We start from the raw sequence: 17625 nt of genomic DNA, 5'->3' as shown, positions 1-17625 counted from the left end.
CCAGGATGCCGTTTAATAGGACTTTCATCATCATAGGTGGCGTTTTGGTATATGAGCTGTGGATGTTTGCCACACGAACCCGCTGAACTTCAGCGTCCATTGCTTTGTCCCAAGCATCAATCTGCCTTGCAGACCCCTCTTCTGGTTCATCTGCCTCGCTGTGGGCTTCCTGCACATTCTGGCTAAATGTCCACTGAAGTTACAATTTCTGTAGATAAATTGTTGAAACCTACAGGTTTTTGCAGCATGTCTGTCCCCGCACCTCCAGCAATGAGCTGAGATCGTTGTGAACAAAAGGGCTGTTACCAGGTATTCCTCTCTGATTGTCTCTTTGATTACTCTTGAGCACTCTGTTTGTGGGTGTCAATGGCCCCATCCCGGGACGCATTGTCCACCGTGATGGCGTAAATGTCCATTCAACCTGCCATTGTCTCTGTTGAGGACCCACTCTAGAGTCTGTTGTTGCCTGGGTGGTGTCAAATTGCCCTTGCCTGCCTGCGAGGTTCTGAGTCGCGTTTACAATGTTAACTCCCTGATCCATCGCCATGTTGGAAGCAGAGTTGTGCGCGTATATTATCTTGGTTTCCTCCTCCCCCACCATGAAGGTCTGAGCCATCAACGCCGCCGCTTCCAAGGTCAAGTCCTTGGTCTCAATTAGCTTTCTGAAAATCCCGGCATGATCAATGCCCTCAATAAAGAAATCCCTTAACATCGCCCCCCTGCAAGCATCTGTGAACTTACAGAGGCTGGCCAAGCGCCGAAGGTCTGCAACGTAGTCCGGTATGCTCTGCCCTTCCCGCTGTCGGTGTGTATAGAATCGGTGTCGGGTCATGTGTATACTGCTCGCTGGATTGAAGTGCTCACCGATCAGTTTGCTGAACTCTTCCATTTCCCTGGACAATCCAGAGTGGCAGCCGGTTCTGAGAGCCATTATCTGTGACCGCCAACATTGCACTGCCTAGCACTGGGATGATCTCTTTGGTGTACGTCCGTAATTGCGTGTCAATGCGTTCAAGTTTGGGTCTGCTAGCTCTGAGTGGCCACAGTTTCTCGAACTGTTGGACACTCGTGAGTGACTGGCTGGCTCCTGTGTCCAGCTCCATGTGTACCGGGATGCCGTTTAACAGTACTCTCATCATCATAGGTGGCGTTCTTGTGTATGAGCTGTGGATGTTTGCCACCTGAAGCCGCTGAACTTCAGCGTCCATTGCTGTGTCCCAGGCATACCCCTGCCTTGCAGACCCCTCTTGTGGTTCATCCACTTCGTAAACCAGCCTTGCTGCGGGCTTCCTGCACATCCTGGCTAAATGTCCACTCAAGTTACAATTTCTGCAGATGAATTGTTGAAACCTGCAGGTCTTTGCAGCATGTTTGCCCCCGCACCTCCAGCATGAACTGAGATTGTTGTGAACAAAAGAGCTGTTACGAGGCATTCCTCTCTGATTGTCTCTTTGATTACTCTTGAGCACTCTGTTTGTGTGTGTCAATGGTCCCATCCCGGGACGTATTGTCCCTTGTGATGGTGTAAATGTCCGTTCAACATGCTATTGTCTGTGTTGAGGACCCACTCTAGAGTCTGTTGTTACCTGGTTGGTGTTGAATTGCCCTTGCCTGCCTGTCTGCGGGGTTCTGAGTCGCGTTTACCATGTTAACTCCCTGCTCCATCGCCACATTGGGAGCAGTGTTGCGCGTGTATATGATCCTGGTTTCCTCCTCCCCCGCCATGAAGGTTTGAGCCATCAATGCCGCTGCTTCCAAGGTCAAGTCCTTGGTCTCAATTAGCTTCCTAAAATCCCGGCATGACCAATGCCCTCAATGAAGAAATCCCATAACATCTACCCCCTGCAGGCGTCTGTGAACTTACAGAGGCTGGCCAAGCGCCGAAGGTCCGCAACGAAGTCCGGTTTGCTCTGCCCTTCCCAACGTTGGTGCGTATAGAATTGGTGTCAGGCCATGTGTATACTACTCGCCGGTTTGAGGTGCTCACCGATCAGTTTGCTGCGCTCCTCGAAGGTCTTGTCCGCCGGCTTCTCGTGTGTGAGCGGGTCTTTTATCAGCGCGTACGTCTTGGGTCCACAGCTGGTCAGTAGATGCTCCCTCCGCTTGTCAGCCGCTGCCGCTCCCAGCCAGTCCCTCGTGACAAAGCTCTGCTGGAGCCTCTCAACGAAGTCGTCCCAGTCCTCACCAACACAGTACCATTCCTCCGTGCTACCGGTGGCCATTCTCTTGAGTCGTTGATTCCCGTTTCTCGTCACCAAATGTTATGTCATTACACACTACAGCAAATCAACACGAGGCACACACTGGAGACAAGGTCACTCTGTGACCTGTACCTTTATTCACAGGACCAAGAAATAATGACCCTGCATGGGACCTCCCTTTATATACCTGGATGACCAGGTGAGGAGTGTCTCCCACAAGTTCACCCCCTGTGGTCAAGGTGTGTATTTCTCAGGTGTATACAGTGTACAGTGTTGTTACATAAAGGTTACATTTATGTGAAGGTTACAGACATGACACAAGGACTGTTCTGCCTCATAAGCATTGCTTTGTTTAATTCAGGGCAGATTTGATTCGCCAACATTTATCTCATTTCATGGGGGCTGTGTTGGCACTCAACCTCCTGCTCCGATGTCACCGTCGTAGGTTACCTAGACGAAGACTGAGGCAGAGAGAACGAGAGGCAGTAAGACAAGGAGAAAGGCAAAGAGACAGAAAGGGAACAAGACAAGGAGAAAGGCAAAGAGAGAAAGAGGGAGAAAGACAGGTACAAGGATAGCAAGATGTGGCCAGAGAGAGAAGGTGCAACAGGCCTGGTAACAGGAGACCTTACCCTCCCAGGGTATTCCGGCACCAGTTGTCATACATCAATTTCACTGAGGAGCAGTGTGTTCAAAGACTGGGCTTCAGTAAGGACGTGGTCACAGAGCTCTGCAATCTCCTGCAACGAGACCTTGAGCCTCAGATGATGGGGGAGGACGGCTCTCTCAGTGGCAGTCAAGGTCACCATCGCACTCAATTTCTACACCAATAGATCCTTCCAGGGTGCAACAGGAGACATCTCCAACATCTCCCAGTTTGCCACCCATTGCTCCATCCGCGAGGTCACAGATGCTCTCTACAGAAGGAGAAGGGATTACATTTCCTTCTCCATGACCAGAGAGAAGCAGCACAAATGGGCATGTGGATTCGTCAGGATAGCGGGCTTCCCCATGTTGCAAGGTGCCATTGACTGCAACACATGCAGAATCCCCACCGTCAATGCCCGCTATGTGTGATATGTGAAGAGAAAAAGATTAGTGAAGACAAATGTAGGTCCCTTGCAGTCGGATTCAGGTGAATTTATAATGGGGAACAAACAAATGGCAGACCAATTGAACAAATACTTCGGTTCTGTCTTCACGAAGGAAGGCACAAATAACCTTCCGAATGTGCTAGGGGACAGTGGGTCTAGTGAGAAGGGGGAACCGAAAGATATCCTTATTAGGTGGGAAATTGTGTTTGGGAAATTGATGGGATTGAAGGCCGATAAATCCCTGCGGCCTGATAGTCTGCATCTCAGAGTACTTAAGGAAGTGGCCCTAGAAATAGTGGATGCATTGGTGATCATTTTCCAATAGTCTATCGACTCTGGATCAGTTCCTATGGACTGGAGGGTAGCTAATGTAACACCACTTTTTAAAAAAGAAGGGAGAGAGAAAGCGGGTAATTATAGACCGGTTAGCCTGACATCAGTGGTGAGGAAAATGTTGGAATAAATTATTAAAGATGAAATCGCAATGCATTTGGAAAGCAGTGACAGGATCGGTCCAAGTCAGCATGTATTTATGAAAGGGAAATCATGCGTGACGAATCTTCTGGAATTTTTTGAGGATGTAACTAGCAGAGTGGACAAGGGAGAACCAGTGGATGTGTATTTGGACTTTCAAAAGGCTTTTGACAAGGTCCCGCACAAGAGATTGGTGTGCAAAATCAAAGCGCATGGTATTGGGGGTAATGTACTGACGTGGATAGAGAACTGGTTGGCAGGCAGGAAGCAGAGAGAAACGGGTCCTTTTCAGAATGGCAGGAAGTGACTAGTGGAGTGCCGCAGGGCTCAGTGCTGGGACCCCAGCTATTTTCAATATACATTAACGATTTGGATGAAGGAATTGAGTGTAATATCTCCAAGTTTGCAGATAACACTAAACTGGATGGCGGTGTGAGCTGTGAGGGGGACGCTAAGAGGCTGTAGGGTGACTTGGACAGGTTAGGTGAGTGGGCAAATGCTTTGCAGATGCAGTATAATGTGGATAAATGTGAGGTTATCCATTTTGGGGCAAAAACACAAAGGCAGAATATTATCTGAATAGCGGCAGATTAGGAAAAGGGGAGGTGCAACGAGACCTGGGTGTCATGGTTCATCAGTCTTTGAAGGTTGGCATGCAGGTACAGCAGGCGGTAAAGAAGGCAAATGGTATGTTGGCCTTCATAGCTAGGGGATTTGAGTATAGGAGTAGGGAGGTTTTACTGCAGTTGTACAGGGCCTTAGTGAGGCCTCACCTGGAATATTGTGTTCAGTTTTGGTCTCCTAATCTGAGGAAGGATGTTCTTGCTATTGAGGGAGTGCAGCGAAGGTTTATCAGACTAATTCCAGGGATGGCTGGACTGTCATATGAGGAGAGACTGGATCAACTGGGCCTTTATTCACTGGAGTTTAGAAGGATGAGAGGGGATCTCATAGAAACATATAAGATTCTGACAGGACTGGACAGGTTAGATGCAGGAAGAATGTTCCCGATGTTGGGGAAGTCCAGAACCAGGGGACATAGTCTTAGGATAAGGGGTAGGCCATTTAGGACTGAGATGAGGAGAAACTTCTTCACTCAGAGAGTTGTTAACCTGTGGAATTCCCTGCCATAGAGAGCTGTTGATGCCAGTTCATTGGATATATTAAAGAGGGAGTTAGATATGGCCCTTACGGCAAAGGGGATCAAGGGGTATGGAGAGAAAGGAGGAAAGGGGTACTGAGGTGAATGATCAGCCATGATCTTATTGAATGGTGGTGCAGGCTAGAAGGGCCGAAAGGCCTACTCCTGCACCTATTTTCTATGTTTCTATGTTTCTATCCTGGCAGCAGTCACGATGCCTTCGTCCTGTGCCAGACCGGTGTGTCAGCTCTCTTCCAGCCCCCACATCAAGCCTGCGGCTAGCTGCTCTGAAACAAGGGCTATCCGCTCTCCTCCTGGCTCATGACTTCCCTCCGTAACCCCGCCACTTCTGCCCAGCTCTCCTACAATGAGAGCCATACTGCCACCAGGAACATCGGGGTGCTTAAGCAATGGTTCCACTGCCTTGACAACTCGGGAGGAGTCCTCCAGTACTTGCCAGAGCATGTGTCCTTATTCGTCATTGTCTGCTGCATGCTGCACAACCTGGCTATCATGAGGGCACAGCCATTGCCACCAGGCATAGGCGCACCACCTCAGGAGGAGGAGGAGGAGGAGCAGGAGGAGGAGCAACAGAAGGAAGACAAGGAGGAGCAGCAACACCCACGACAGAGGAGGCAGTGATTCCAACGCAAACCTACAAGGGCGGTCCGTGACCGTCCCATCAGAGCTCGTTTCCATTGATTTCCATCCCACATCGGTTCCCCTGGATGTCCCCATTGCCACACCAATTTGCTCTTCCATACCAAAGCCCCAACACTGAAATGAGCCCCAAAAAGATGTTTGATTGGATAAAATTTCTGGAGTTTGCTCAATTATGTTTGGTGATCAGGGGCTATTTTTCCAGAAGTTTGCACAAGAGAGTAACTGGATGAGGGATGGTGCATGGTTCATGGTGGGTGTTTTGTTCTGTGGTCTGGAAGGAGGGGCTTGTTGGGGCAATTGATATTTTATTCAATCCATGCTTTTTTAAGTTCTGGCATGTGCGTATGAGTGCTTGCTGCGTGTACTGAAGGCAATTACATTCTGCACTGTGATGATCTTCAAATAAAAATCCTTGGCATGCCAGAGGAAGCAGAGAAAGTTATAAAAACAGACTGATGAATGATCTGTTCCCAATCTTCTCTGGCAGGTCAAATCATAGGAGTCGTCTGTTTTCGAACAGATTTCAAAAGAACCTGCCACATTGAGAAATAATCACCATCAGTAGCTGAGCTACAGGAACAGTAATTGTGACGTTCCATATATACCATGTAAAAGAGAAAATACCATTGATTGTGATTATCTAGGACTTCCCAGTGTATGTAAAAGTCACAAAGAATGTCTGCCACGATGCCAAAAACCTTGAGACTAAAATAACTAACTTCCTTGCAACTTAGGTGAGAGCTGGGGCAAATTTTAACAGGCAAGAACGGGTGAGTTGGGTCGGGGGGGGGGGGGGGGGGTGGGTGGGGGGGGGCGTCGGGTGTATAATTAAATTCGAAGAAAAATGAAGTGCGACTGTAAACCAGCGCCAACGGGCTGACTTTGGGTTTAACTGAGGCGTGTTTGGCTGCGTGCGAGTCACCTGCTCACTGGAGTCGGCACCATCATTAGTGCAGGCGTGTGGGCTGATCATTGGATGCAAATGAGTGCTTTTTGACATGAATTTAATGCTCCTTCGGATTTAATGTCTCCAGCACGGTGGGAAACACAGCAGCTGAAGGGAGCGGAGATTGGCCAGATCCAGCGGGTAAGTGCTATTTCCAGCACTGCTTGTTGGCCAGGAGGAGCAGGATTGTTTTCCCGTTGATCCCTCAAGCAAAACCTACTTTCCTCTCCGTGCCCTGCCTCCCTCCCCTCCACGGTCCGATCTCTCCACGGCCTCAGACGCCCCCAACCCCCGCCGCTCATGCCCCACCTCCCCGTAAATAACAGGACCATACATGAGGGAAACAATTGTGCAGAATATATCTTATTTCAAGAAATAATGAGGGACATTAATTGCAATGGAAATTGCATAAGCACCATGGGACTTGATGATTGTGAGTAAATAAATATATTATCTCGAATTAATATGTTGCATATCAAGTCGCTGTGGGAGATCTGAAAAGATAGATTTGACAAAAATAAAGTGGAAGGCAGGACACAGTGTTTCCTGTGCCAATGCCAATATCTAAGAATAAGATCTGAAACTATGGAGCTATGAGATGGAATAGTATCAAATGCCCTGTGGTGTGATGAACACATAGGTTGGCTTTAACAAGGATGGGAAAATTACTTTTTTCTCTCTCCTCTGTTGACCTTTGCATACAGATTGGATAAGCTCCTGAACAGTGATGATGAGGAAAAGAGTCTCATTTAGCACAGAATCAATTTCGAGTTCTTGATTTTTCAGAGATGTATGAGGACGGTGAGGGGAAAGGCTGCAATATCGGTGCCATCATTGGGAGGGGGTGGGGGGAACCATGAGGCCTGGGGGAATCACTCCTGCTCCTCCTGGCCCACAACGTGTGGTAAAAGGAGCAGAACTTGTACTTGGGCATTTGGCTCCTGCCGCCTTGGATCTGCTACTGGGTATCCCACAACACCGCCCTGCCCGAACGTGCAGCTAAGTTTAAGTTGCGGTGCTTTTTGATGTCATCGAGCCGAGACTTTTGAGTGTAAATGGTGATATTGTCAATGGAAAAAAGGAAATGGCGAACATGTTGAATAATTACTTTGTGTCAGTATTTACAGTAGAGGATTAAGTCAGCATGCCAGAAATCCCAAGAAAACTAATATTGACAGGGACTCACCAAAAGTAAGCACAATAACAGGGCTGAAGAAAATAATGGCACTGAAAAGAAGTAAGTCCCCTGGACCATATGGTTTCTGATAAGCTCACAATAAAAGATGAAACTGAGTACTGTGTACAACCAGCAAGTGTGACCTTAGCACCTTTAATGAGACCAGAGTGCAGGTACCTCGTGGGTGTCCTGCTTATATACCGTGCTCCCAAGGGATATTGGGATCCCTTGGGACTCCAACAGGTAGGCCCTCAGGTGGTAGTGTAATACAGGTTGCAAGGGGTTAAATACATAACAGTTTCCATCCCAGGTTTTTAAAGGCAGTAGGTGAGAACATTGCTGATGCCTGAACTATAATCTTCCAAAGTTCTCTCGACTCAGGAACCGTTCCTTTAGATTGGAAAATTGAGTATGTCACTGCGCCGTTTAAGATTGGCGAGAGAGGGAAACCAGGGAATTATAGACCAGTTAGCCTAAGATCTGTTGTCAGGAAATTACTAGCCTCTATAATTAAGGATGGAGTGACTGAACACCTTTGAACATTTTCAGCTGAGAGCGCCTACTTGGATTTGTGAAGGGTAGATTATGTCTGACGAAACTGATTGAACTTTTGAAGAGGTGACTGAAGTAGTAGACAGAGGAATGTCTATGGGTGTTATTTATATGGACTTCCAGAAGGCATTTGATGAAGTCCCACATAAGAGACTGTTAACTAAAGTTTGAAGCCCATGGAATTGAAGGCAAATTATTTACCTGGTTAGGAAATTGGCTGAGCGGCAGGAGACAGAGAGTAAGGAGAATCGGCAGCTACTCTTAATTGGCAGGATGTGACTAGTGGTGTCCCGCAAGGATTTGTATTGGGGCCTCAACCATTCACTGAATTTATTAATGACTTAGAAGATGGGACAGAAAGCCACATATCCAAATTTGCTGTTGAGACAAAGATAGACGGCATTGTAGTGTAGATGGAAGCATAAAATTACAGAAATATTGATAGGTTAAGTGAATGGGCATAACTGTGACAAATGGATTTGAACGTAGGCAAATGTGAGGTCATCCACTTTGGACCTAAGAAGAATAGAACAGGGTACTTTCTAAATGGTGTAAAGCTAAAGGCAGTGGAGGCCCCAAGAGACTTGGGGGCTCGGGTACATAGATCATTAAAATATCATGAACAGGTACGGAAAATAATCAAAAAGGTTAATGGAATGCTGCCTTTATATCTAGAGGACTAGAATACAAGGGGGTTGAAGTCATGCTTCAGCTATACAAAACCCTGGTTAGATCACATCTGGACTACTGTGAGAAGTTCTGGGCATCGTACCTTAGAAAGGATGTATTGACCTTGGAGGGAATGCAACATAGGTTATAGGGTGATTTGATACAAATTTTCGAGTTAGTAAGGAAAATTGATAGGGTAGATAGAGAGAAACTATTTCCACAGGTTGGTGAGTATAGGATTAGGGGGCATAATCTAAAAATTAGAGCCAGAAGTGAAATTAGGAAACACTTTTACACCCAAAGGCCGCGATTTTGCCTACCGAGGCGGGTCCGAGCGGCCGGGGTCTGTAGCGAGGTCCTAGCCTGCTACCTGCTCCATCTCGCTCTCTACAAGTGATTATACCTTGATTGGACTTGTTAAGTCCGCCCAGAGAGGTTCCCAGCCAATTAAAAGGAAGCGGGTCTGATGACATCATATAATGACTCATCATCAGACAGATTCCTTAAAGGGACCATGTCCACATTGAGTTGTGCTGTCAGTGCTCTACAGCACTGAGGTGCTGCAAATACTGACAAGCACTGCACAGAGGTGCACAGCTGCACCCAGGCTTTCACAGCACGCAAGAAGGTTCTCTTCCCTTCCAATGGGTGGAAGAGACCTCCGCAGGATACCAACGCAGCCTGATTGTACAGCAGGGATGCCGTCAGCAGGACCTGGCTGCAGTGATGCAAAAATAAGAACATAAGAAATAGGAATAGGGGTAGGCCATACGGCCCCTCGAGCCTGCTCTGCCATTTAATAAGATCAGCCCCACTTCCCCTCCCGCTCCCCATAACCCCTTAACCCCTTATCGTTTAAGATACCATTGGCCTTCTTGATCATTTGCTGTACCTGCATACTATCCTTTTGTGTTTCATGCACAAGTACCCCCTGGTCCCGCTGTACTGCGACACTTTGCAATCTTTCTCAATTTAAATAATAACTTGCTCTTTGATTTTTTTCTGCCAAAGTGCATGACCTCACACTTTCCAACATTATACGCCATCTGCCAAATTTTTGCCCACTCACTTAGCCTGTCTATGTCCTTTTGCAGATGTTTTTGTATCCTCCTCGCACATTGCTTTTCCTCCTATCTTTATATCATCAGCAAACTTGGCTACGTTACACTCAGTCCCTTCTTCCAAGTCGTTAATATAGACTGTAAATATTTGGGGTCCCAGCACTGATCCCTGCGGCATCCCACTAGTTACTGGTTGCCAACCAGAGAATGAACCATTTATCCTGACTCGCTGTTTTCTGTAAGTTAGCCAATCCTCTCTCCATGCTAATATATTACCCCCAACCCCGTGAACTTTTATCTTGTGCAGTAACCTTTTATGTGGCACCTTGTCAAATGCCTTCTGGAAGTCCAAATACACCACATCCACTGGTTCCCCTTTATCCACCCTGTTCGTTACATCCTCAAAGAACTCCAGCAAATTTGTCAAACATGACTTCCCTTTCATAAATCCATGCTGACTCTGCCTGACCGAATTTTGCTTTTCCAAATGTCCTGCTACTGCTTCTTTAATAATGGACTCCAACATCTTCCCGACCACAGATGTTAGGCTAACTGGTCTATAGTTTCCTGCTTTTTGTCTGCTTCCTTTTTTAAATAGGGGCATTACATTTGCAGTTTTCCAATCTACTGGGACCTCCCCACAATCCAGGGAATTTTGGTAAATTACAACCAAGACATCCACAATCCCTGCCGCTACTTCTCTTAAGACCCTAGGATGCAAACCTTTCAATTATCTCAGTAGGTCACGAAACGTTACTGCAAAGCCACACTCAGTCTCATCCTGCTTTGCTACTTATCACATCCCCATCACTCTGCCTTCCCTACCCTACTCTTGCACATCATTACTCAGACCAACTTACCTTGCATCTCCACCCATCCCTCTCTGTCTACATTATCACTTCCCCATCTCACTTGCCACCTCTCACACTCACCATCATCCTAGTGCAATCATACTAACTAACAACACACAGGGGTAGGCACTTGGGTGTCATCGCCAATGTTCATGTATAGAGTTTCTGTTAATATGTTGTCAAGCATTCAGGGCCCAAAATTTGCCACCGTTTAGCTCCATTTTTTTGAGCTAACAGTATTTTTTGGAGCTAGCTTAATTTTGCAAGTTTCGCCAATGGTATGATGCCGTCCTTAACAGATAACAGCCGATATTTTTAAGTACCGTTTTTCTGACATCACTTGGGGTCAAACCCACACGTAACGCCATTTTTGCCCGTTTTGTGAGTTTCGCCAATAAGGATTTTTTTAAGGTTGGCGCTGGGGACCACTTTGTAAAACCTTACCGTACCAAGTTGGAGTCCGATCGAAATCGGCGTTACCCACGACATCTTGATTTGTTGTGTTGATCTGTATTTTTTATGTTCCTATTGAATGTAGTGATGCAATATTATTTTCGAATTAGTTCATTATAAAAGAAAGTTATTTTATTTTTAGGACTTATAAAACACTCGGCGGGCCATTTGGCCAGGGAACACCTAACATGCTCAGTGACTGTGGAACAGTGAAACAATAAAGAAAAGTTGAAGGATGTAATATTAGCACTATACAGTACAGTACTCATTATATAAAAGCAGCCCTCAGCCCATATTCCTTCCTCTGAGAATCGGAGCGAGACAGAGCTCGTTCTCCCCCATTGTGTCTCGCATTACCCTGGAAACCTAAATGCTTGGACATGCGCAGGGAACAGGCCTCACTTTTTTGATGCTAACAATTAACTCCAACCTCAAAACCAAAGTTCTTTCTGCGCTGCGCCAAAATGAAAACAAATTTTGCCAAAACTTCTGACTTTTTTTGCCGTTAATCTGAAATAATGCCAAAAAACAGCAATGTGGAATTTTGGGCCCTGTAATCTTTATTTGGAACACTTTGCATTCTTGGACAGATTTGTGTGCACTTTTGGAAGTGGCTTAGTGAATTGCAGTGAATGGTAAGATATAAGGCGACCCCCCGCAATGGTGATGAGTGTGAAAGCAATGGCTTGGGCATCATAGGGATGCTTTATGGTGTTGGAGTGGTGTGGTGCCAACCTGCCGCATCATGTGGCTGCCAGGGTGTACAGCACCAAGTGAAGTAAATGTGGCCATCCCTAGCATCCTGGGCAACAATGTGGTTTGGCATTGATGCCCTGTGTCCTCTGCAGCATCAGTTAATTGCGGAGAAGGTTGGTGTTGTTGTTAGTGAATCTGGTGTGCCTGGTGATGTTGGTGTTGGGGCTGATTGTGGTGGGATTCTGAGGACCAAGGTGAGTTTTTTTTCAAGGGCACCGATGCTGATGGAATAGATGGCAGGTGAGGTTGAGATGACAGAAGCGATCTGTCAATGGTGAGAGAGGTTGTTCCAATGAGGTGATACTGGATAGAGAGTTTGCTCCAAACACCTGCTTGCTGCATAAAGCTCAATCTCTCTTCCAAATGTAGTAAGCAACAGCTTCTGATCTTGGAAAGTGGACACCTATGGAATGGGGTTTTTAATAGACCATTAGCAGCTGTCAAGTTAGTAAATCATCCATGCTGACACAACACCCGACCTCCTTACCTGACATGATCCCCAAGCAACAGGGAAGCTCTAAAAATATAAAGGTGAGCTTAAAATAGTTTTTAAATGCTTGCTAACAAGCTCTGAATAATCTAAATTGCCTCCCCCTCCGCTTGGTGTTGGGTCTGTTTCATGCTGACAGAACCGACACCTGAGAGACTAGCATGGAGACGGGTTGACAGCGGGCTCCCGACCCACTGTCAATCTTTTCAAATTTGACAGCTGACCCGATTCTGATCCCGTCCTCTCAGTGCCGGTAAAATTCTGGCGAAAGGGTTGTAGATGCTTGAAAATCTCTTCCGCAAATGGTACTTGATGCTAGATACATTGTTAATTTTAAATCGGAGATTGATAGATTTTTGTTAACCAAAGGTATTAAGGGATATGGGACAAAGGGGAATATATGGAGTTAGATCGCAGATCAGCCCTGATCTCATTGAATGGCGGAATAGGCTAGAGGGGCTAAATATCCTACTCCTGTTTCTATGGGATCACTTTTCCTCTTTGCAGATTTATGGCACCCACAGGCTGAACAGCCGATTTTTTTTTTGTGCCTGATTGCGCCAAAACCAAAAAGTACAACTTTCGCCAAAGTAAAATTTCATTTTGGCGCTGCGGTACCCCAAGTTAAGTCTGGGGGTGGAGCTTCAAGTGTGCGCCGAAAAGTCTGTGACCACGCGCCGAAAAAAAAAATCACTTTTTCCACGTGACAGGTGTGTCCGCGCATCCATGGTGAGCTTCTTGGTCTGGATCAGCAGCTTGTGAGAACACATTGGGATCGGAGTTGGATCTGGACGTTTAAATTTTAGCTGCAAAAGATGGATCCAAGGGAAGGGGAATGGGGAAGGGCCAAGAGATTTCTAGCAGAAGAAATTGGACCCCTGGTAGATATCATTGAGAGGACATGGGATGTGCTTGAGAACAAAGGGAGAACGGGACAAAAGAAACTTAAACTCTCTCTATTAGCAAAACTTTGGGACCAAGTTGCAGAAGAGTTTAATGCAGTGGCCATGGCCCTGAGAAATGGCACGAAGATAAAAAAGAAGTGGCAGGACCTTGGCCAAACAGTTACTGTAAGTAATATTTTTATTTATACACTGCAATTACATTTGTAAATGTGACTAATATGTGTGTGTGTGTGTGTGTGTGGCCACCACAGCAGAAGGACACTCTCTTAAAAAGTTTTATTTTTATCTTTGCAGAGGAAGGTGTCACAGATCAACCGAGAAAGGTCAAAAAATGGAGCAGGTGCGCCAAGTAGGCTGCAACTAACAGCCGTGGAACAGAGGATCGCTGATATGATTAAATCTCGCAAGAGAAGATCAACCACCAATGTGAACGCTGGGCCCAGGTTACTGAGAGAGGGTAAGCCTGACACATTGCACAGTCTGGGCTGGCATCCTGGTCTTTGAAAAGAACCTGCGCTGTATGACCTGCGTACTCATGTCCCCCTGCCCCCTCTGCCCCCTCCCTTGCTGCTAACCAAACATCTGCTCGGTTATGTTTTGCAGATGTTGCGCATCAGGAAGAGACAGATGCTGAAGCAGAAGATCAGGAAGCCGTCAGTCCAGATATTCTTCATCAACTTCAGGACGAGGATGAGCTGGACAATGAAGGGCAGCAGGGAGACCCCAATACAGAGATGTTTACATTGGAATTGGAGCCGGTGAACCCTTTGAGGATGCCAAGCCCTTTGCTGAGCGATACAACCGATGCGACATTTCATGGTGTACACTCTGAGGCTGCGGGTCCCAGTGGGTTGCAGCAAGCCACACCTGGGAGACAGCCAAGGAGGGTGGGAAGGAGAGCTGAACCTGAAATACAGGATGCAGGGGACATAGGACAGATCATGGGAATTAGTAGGGAGGGCATTGAGCTAACGAGATCTCTCCTGGACACCATGGTGGGGTGAGGGTAGAATTATCATCATAGTCCCTCGAAACTTGCTTCCACTCTAAAAATGAGTTCTTAGGTGACTGAACAGTCACTGTCACAGGTGGGACAGACAGTCGTTGAAGGAAAGGGTGGGTGGGACTGGTTTGCCACACGCTCCTTCCGCTGCCTGCGCTTGGTTTCTGCATGCTCTCGGCGATGAGACTCGAGGTGCTCAGCGCCCTCCCGGATGCACTTCCTCCACTTAGGGCAGTCGTTGGCCAGGGACTCTCAGGTCTCGGAGGGGATGTTGCACTTTATTAAGGAGGCTTTGAGGGTGTCCTTGAAACGTTTCCTCTGCCCACCTTGGACTCGCTTGCTGTGTAGGGGTTCCGAGTAGAGCGCTTGCTTTGGGGGTCTTGTGTCAGGCATACAGACAATGTGGCCTGCCCAACGGAGCTGGTCGATTGGGGTTAGTGTTTCAATGCTGGGGATGTTGGCCTGATCGAGAACACTACCGTTGGTACGTTTGTCCTCTCACGGGATTTGCAGGATCTTGCGGAGACATCATTAGTGGTATTTCTCCAGCGATTTGAGGTGTCTACTGTATATGGTCCATGTCTCTGAGCCATACAGGTGGGCAGGTATCACTACAGCTCTGTAGACCATGAGCTTGGTGGCAGATTTGAGGGCCTGACCTTTGAACACTCTTTTCCTCAGGCGGCCGAAGGCTGCACTGGCGCACTGGAGGCGATGTTGAATCTTGTCGTCGATGTCTGTCATTGTTGATAATTTTCTCCCGAGGTATGGAAAGTGGTCCATGTTGTCCAGGGCCACGCTGTGGATCTTGATGACTGCGGGGGGGTAGTACTCTGTGGCGGGAACAGGCTGATGGAGGACCTTTGTCTTACGGATGTTTAGTGTAAGCCCCATGCTTTCGTACGCTTCAGTGAAGATGTTGACTGTGACTTGGAGTTCAGTCTCTGTATGTGCGCAGATGCATGTGTTGCCCGTGTACTGTAGTTCGACGACAGAGGTTGGGACGGTCTTGGATCTGGCCTGGAGATGACGAAGGTCGAACAGGTTCCCACTGGTTCTGTAGTTTAGTTTCACTCCAGCGGGGAGCTTGTTGAATGTGAGGTGGAGCATTGCAGCGAGGAAGATTGAGAAGAGGGTTGGCGCGATGACGCAGCCCTGTTTGACCCCGGTCTGGATGTGGATTGGGTCTGTAATGGATCCATTGGTCAGGATCACAGCTTGCATATTGTCATGGAGCAGGCGGAGGATGGCGACAAACTTTTGGGGGCAGCCGAAATGGAGGAGGACGCTCTATAGTCCCTCGCGGTTGACAGTGTCAAAGGTCTTTGTAAGGTCAAAGGCCGCCATGTACAAGTGTTGATGCTGTTCCCTACATTTTTCTTGCAGCTGTCGCGCAGTAAATATCATGTCCGTTGTACCCCGAAGAGGACGAAATCCGCACTGTGACTCCGGGAGGAGCTCCTCAGCCTCAGGGAGAAGATGGTTGAGGAGGACTCTAGCGACGACTTTCCCAGTGGCTGATAACAGGGAGATTCCTCTGTAGTTGCCGCAGTCGGACTTGTGCCCTTTTTTAAAGATGGTCACGATTACTGCATCTCTAAGATCTCCCGGCATGCTCTCCTCCTTCCAGATGAGAGAGATGAGGTCATGCATTCGTGCCAGTAGTGCCTCTCTGCCATACTTTAGTGCCTCAGCGGGGATTCCGTCTGCTCCCGTCGCCTTGTTTTTCTTAAGCTGGAGGATGGCCTTTTCTACTTCATGCAGGGCTGGGGTTTTTCCGAGGTGGTGGCGGGTAGCATGCTGCGGATGGAGTTGAGGACACTCGTGTCAAAGGCAGAGTCTCGGTTAAGGAGATCTTCAAAGTGCTCCTTCCAGTGGGTCCTGACTGCCTCAGTGTCCTTGATGAGTGTCTCCCTGTTCTTGGCCAGCAGTGGGGTGGGGTCTTGGGTGTTTGGGCCGTAGGTGGCCTTGCCTGCGGTGAAGAATCCTCGCACATCATGGCTGTAGGCCAGCTGCTGAATCTCCTGTGCTTTCTCCACCCACCACCTGTTCTTTAGGTTGCGGGTTTTTTGTTGGACCTCGGCCTTAAGCCATCTGTAAAGCTGTTTTGCTGCTCCAGAGTTGGGTTGTTGTTTCAGGCTCAGAAATGCCCTGCGCTTGCAATTTATTAGCTCTTGGATCTCCTCAAACCAGTCCTGATGTTTCCTGGTTAAGTGACCGAGCGTCTCTTCGCAGGCATTGGTTATGGAGACCTGGAGGGCAGATCAAGCGCTGTGGGCATTCTGCGTCTCAGGGTCATCAAGTGATGCCAGGTTAGCAGTGAGGCACTGGCTGTATAGGCCTCTCTTAGCTGGGTCTTTGAGTGCCCCGGCATTGACTTTTTTGCGACACTGCTTCTGCAGCCATTGCCGCTTTGGGGCTATGTTGATGTTGATGATGGAACGGATTAGGCGGTGGTCCATCCAGCAGTCGTCAGCTCATGTCATGGCATAGGTGATGCGCACATCCTTGCGATCCCTGGCTTAGACGATGACATAGTCGAGCAGGTGCCAGTGTTTGGAGTGAGGATGTTGCCACGATGCCTTGTACTTGTCCCTCAGGTGGAATAAGGTGTTGGTGATGACAAGGTCGTGCTCTAGGCATTTTGTCAGGAGCAGGGTACCGCTGGAATTGGTTTTTCCTATCCACTCTTTGCCAATCACGCCTCCCCAGAGGGCTGTGTCCTTGCTGACCCTGACATTGAAGTCACCGAGGAGGATCAGTTTGTCGTCCGCGGGGACTCGGGGCAGGGATTTTTCAAGGCTGGAGTAAAAACCCTCTTTGGTTTCATCTGTTGCATCGAGTGTTGGGGCATAAGCACTGATGACTGTGGCACATTTGTTCCGGGATAGGGTGAGTCTGAGAGTCATGAGACATTCGTTAATTCCGCAGGGAGAGTCTCTGAGGCGATCAACCAGCTTGTTCTTGATAGCGAAACCGACTCTGTGGAGGCGGCGTTCTTCCTCTGGTTTCCCTTTCCAGAAGAAGGTATAACCGCCACCTTGTTCCTTAAGCTGACCTTCCCCTGCCCGCCAAGTGTTGCTTAGGGCGGTGATGTCGACATCGAAGCGCCTAAGTTCCCGGGCAACAATGGCGATGCGGCGTTCCGGCCTGTCGCTGTTGGAGTTGTCCATGAGGGTCCTGATGTTC

At 47.9% G+C, this 17625-nt stretch overlaps 1 protein-coding gene across 2 annotated transcripts in view; it reads left to right on the top strand.

Moving 5' to 3' along the window:
• The window catches only part of mao (monoamine oxidase), a 270332-nt gene that overhangs the window by 139002 nt on the left and 113705 nt on the right, over positions 1–17625 (top strand). The gene's annotated exons all lie outside the window — the stretch shown is intronic.

Source organism: Pristiophorus japonicus, chromosome 11, assembly GCF_044704955.1.
Source record: "Pristiophorus japonicus isolate sPriJap1 chromosome 11, sPriJap1.hap1, whole genome shotgun sequence".
Taxonomy (NCBI): Eukaryota; Metazoa; Chordata; class Chondrichthyes; family Pristiophoridae; genus Pristiophorus; species Pristiophorus japonicus.
The sequence above is the reverse complement of the archived record's forward strand: the minus strand, read 5'-3'. Positions and strand labels throughout refer to the sequence as shown.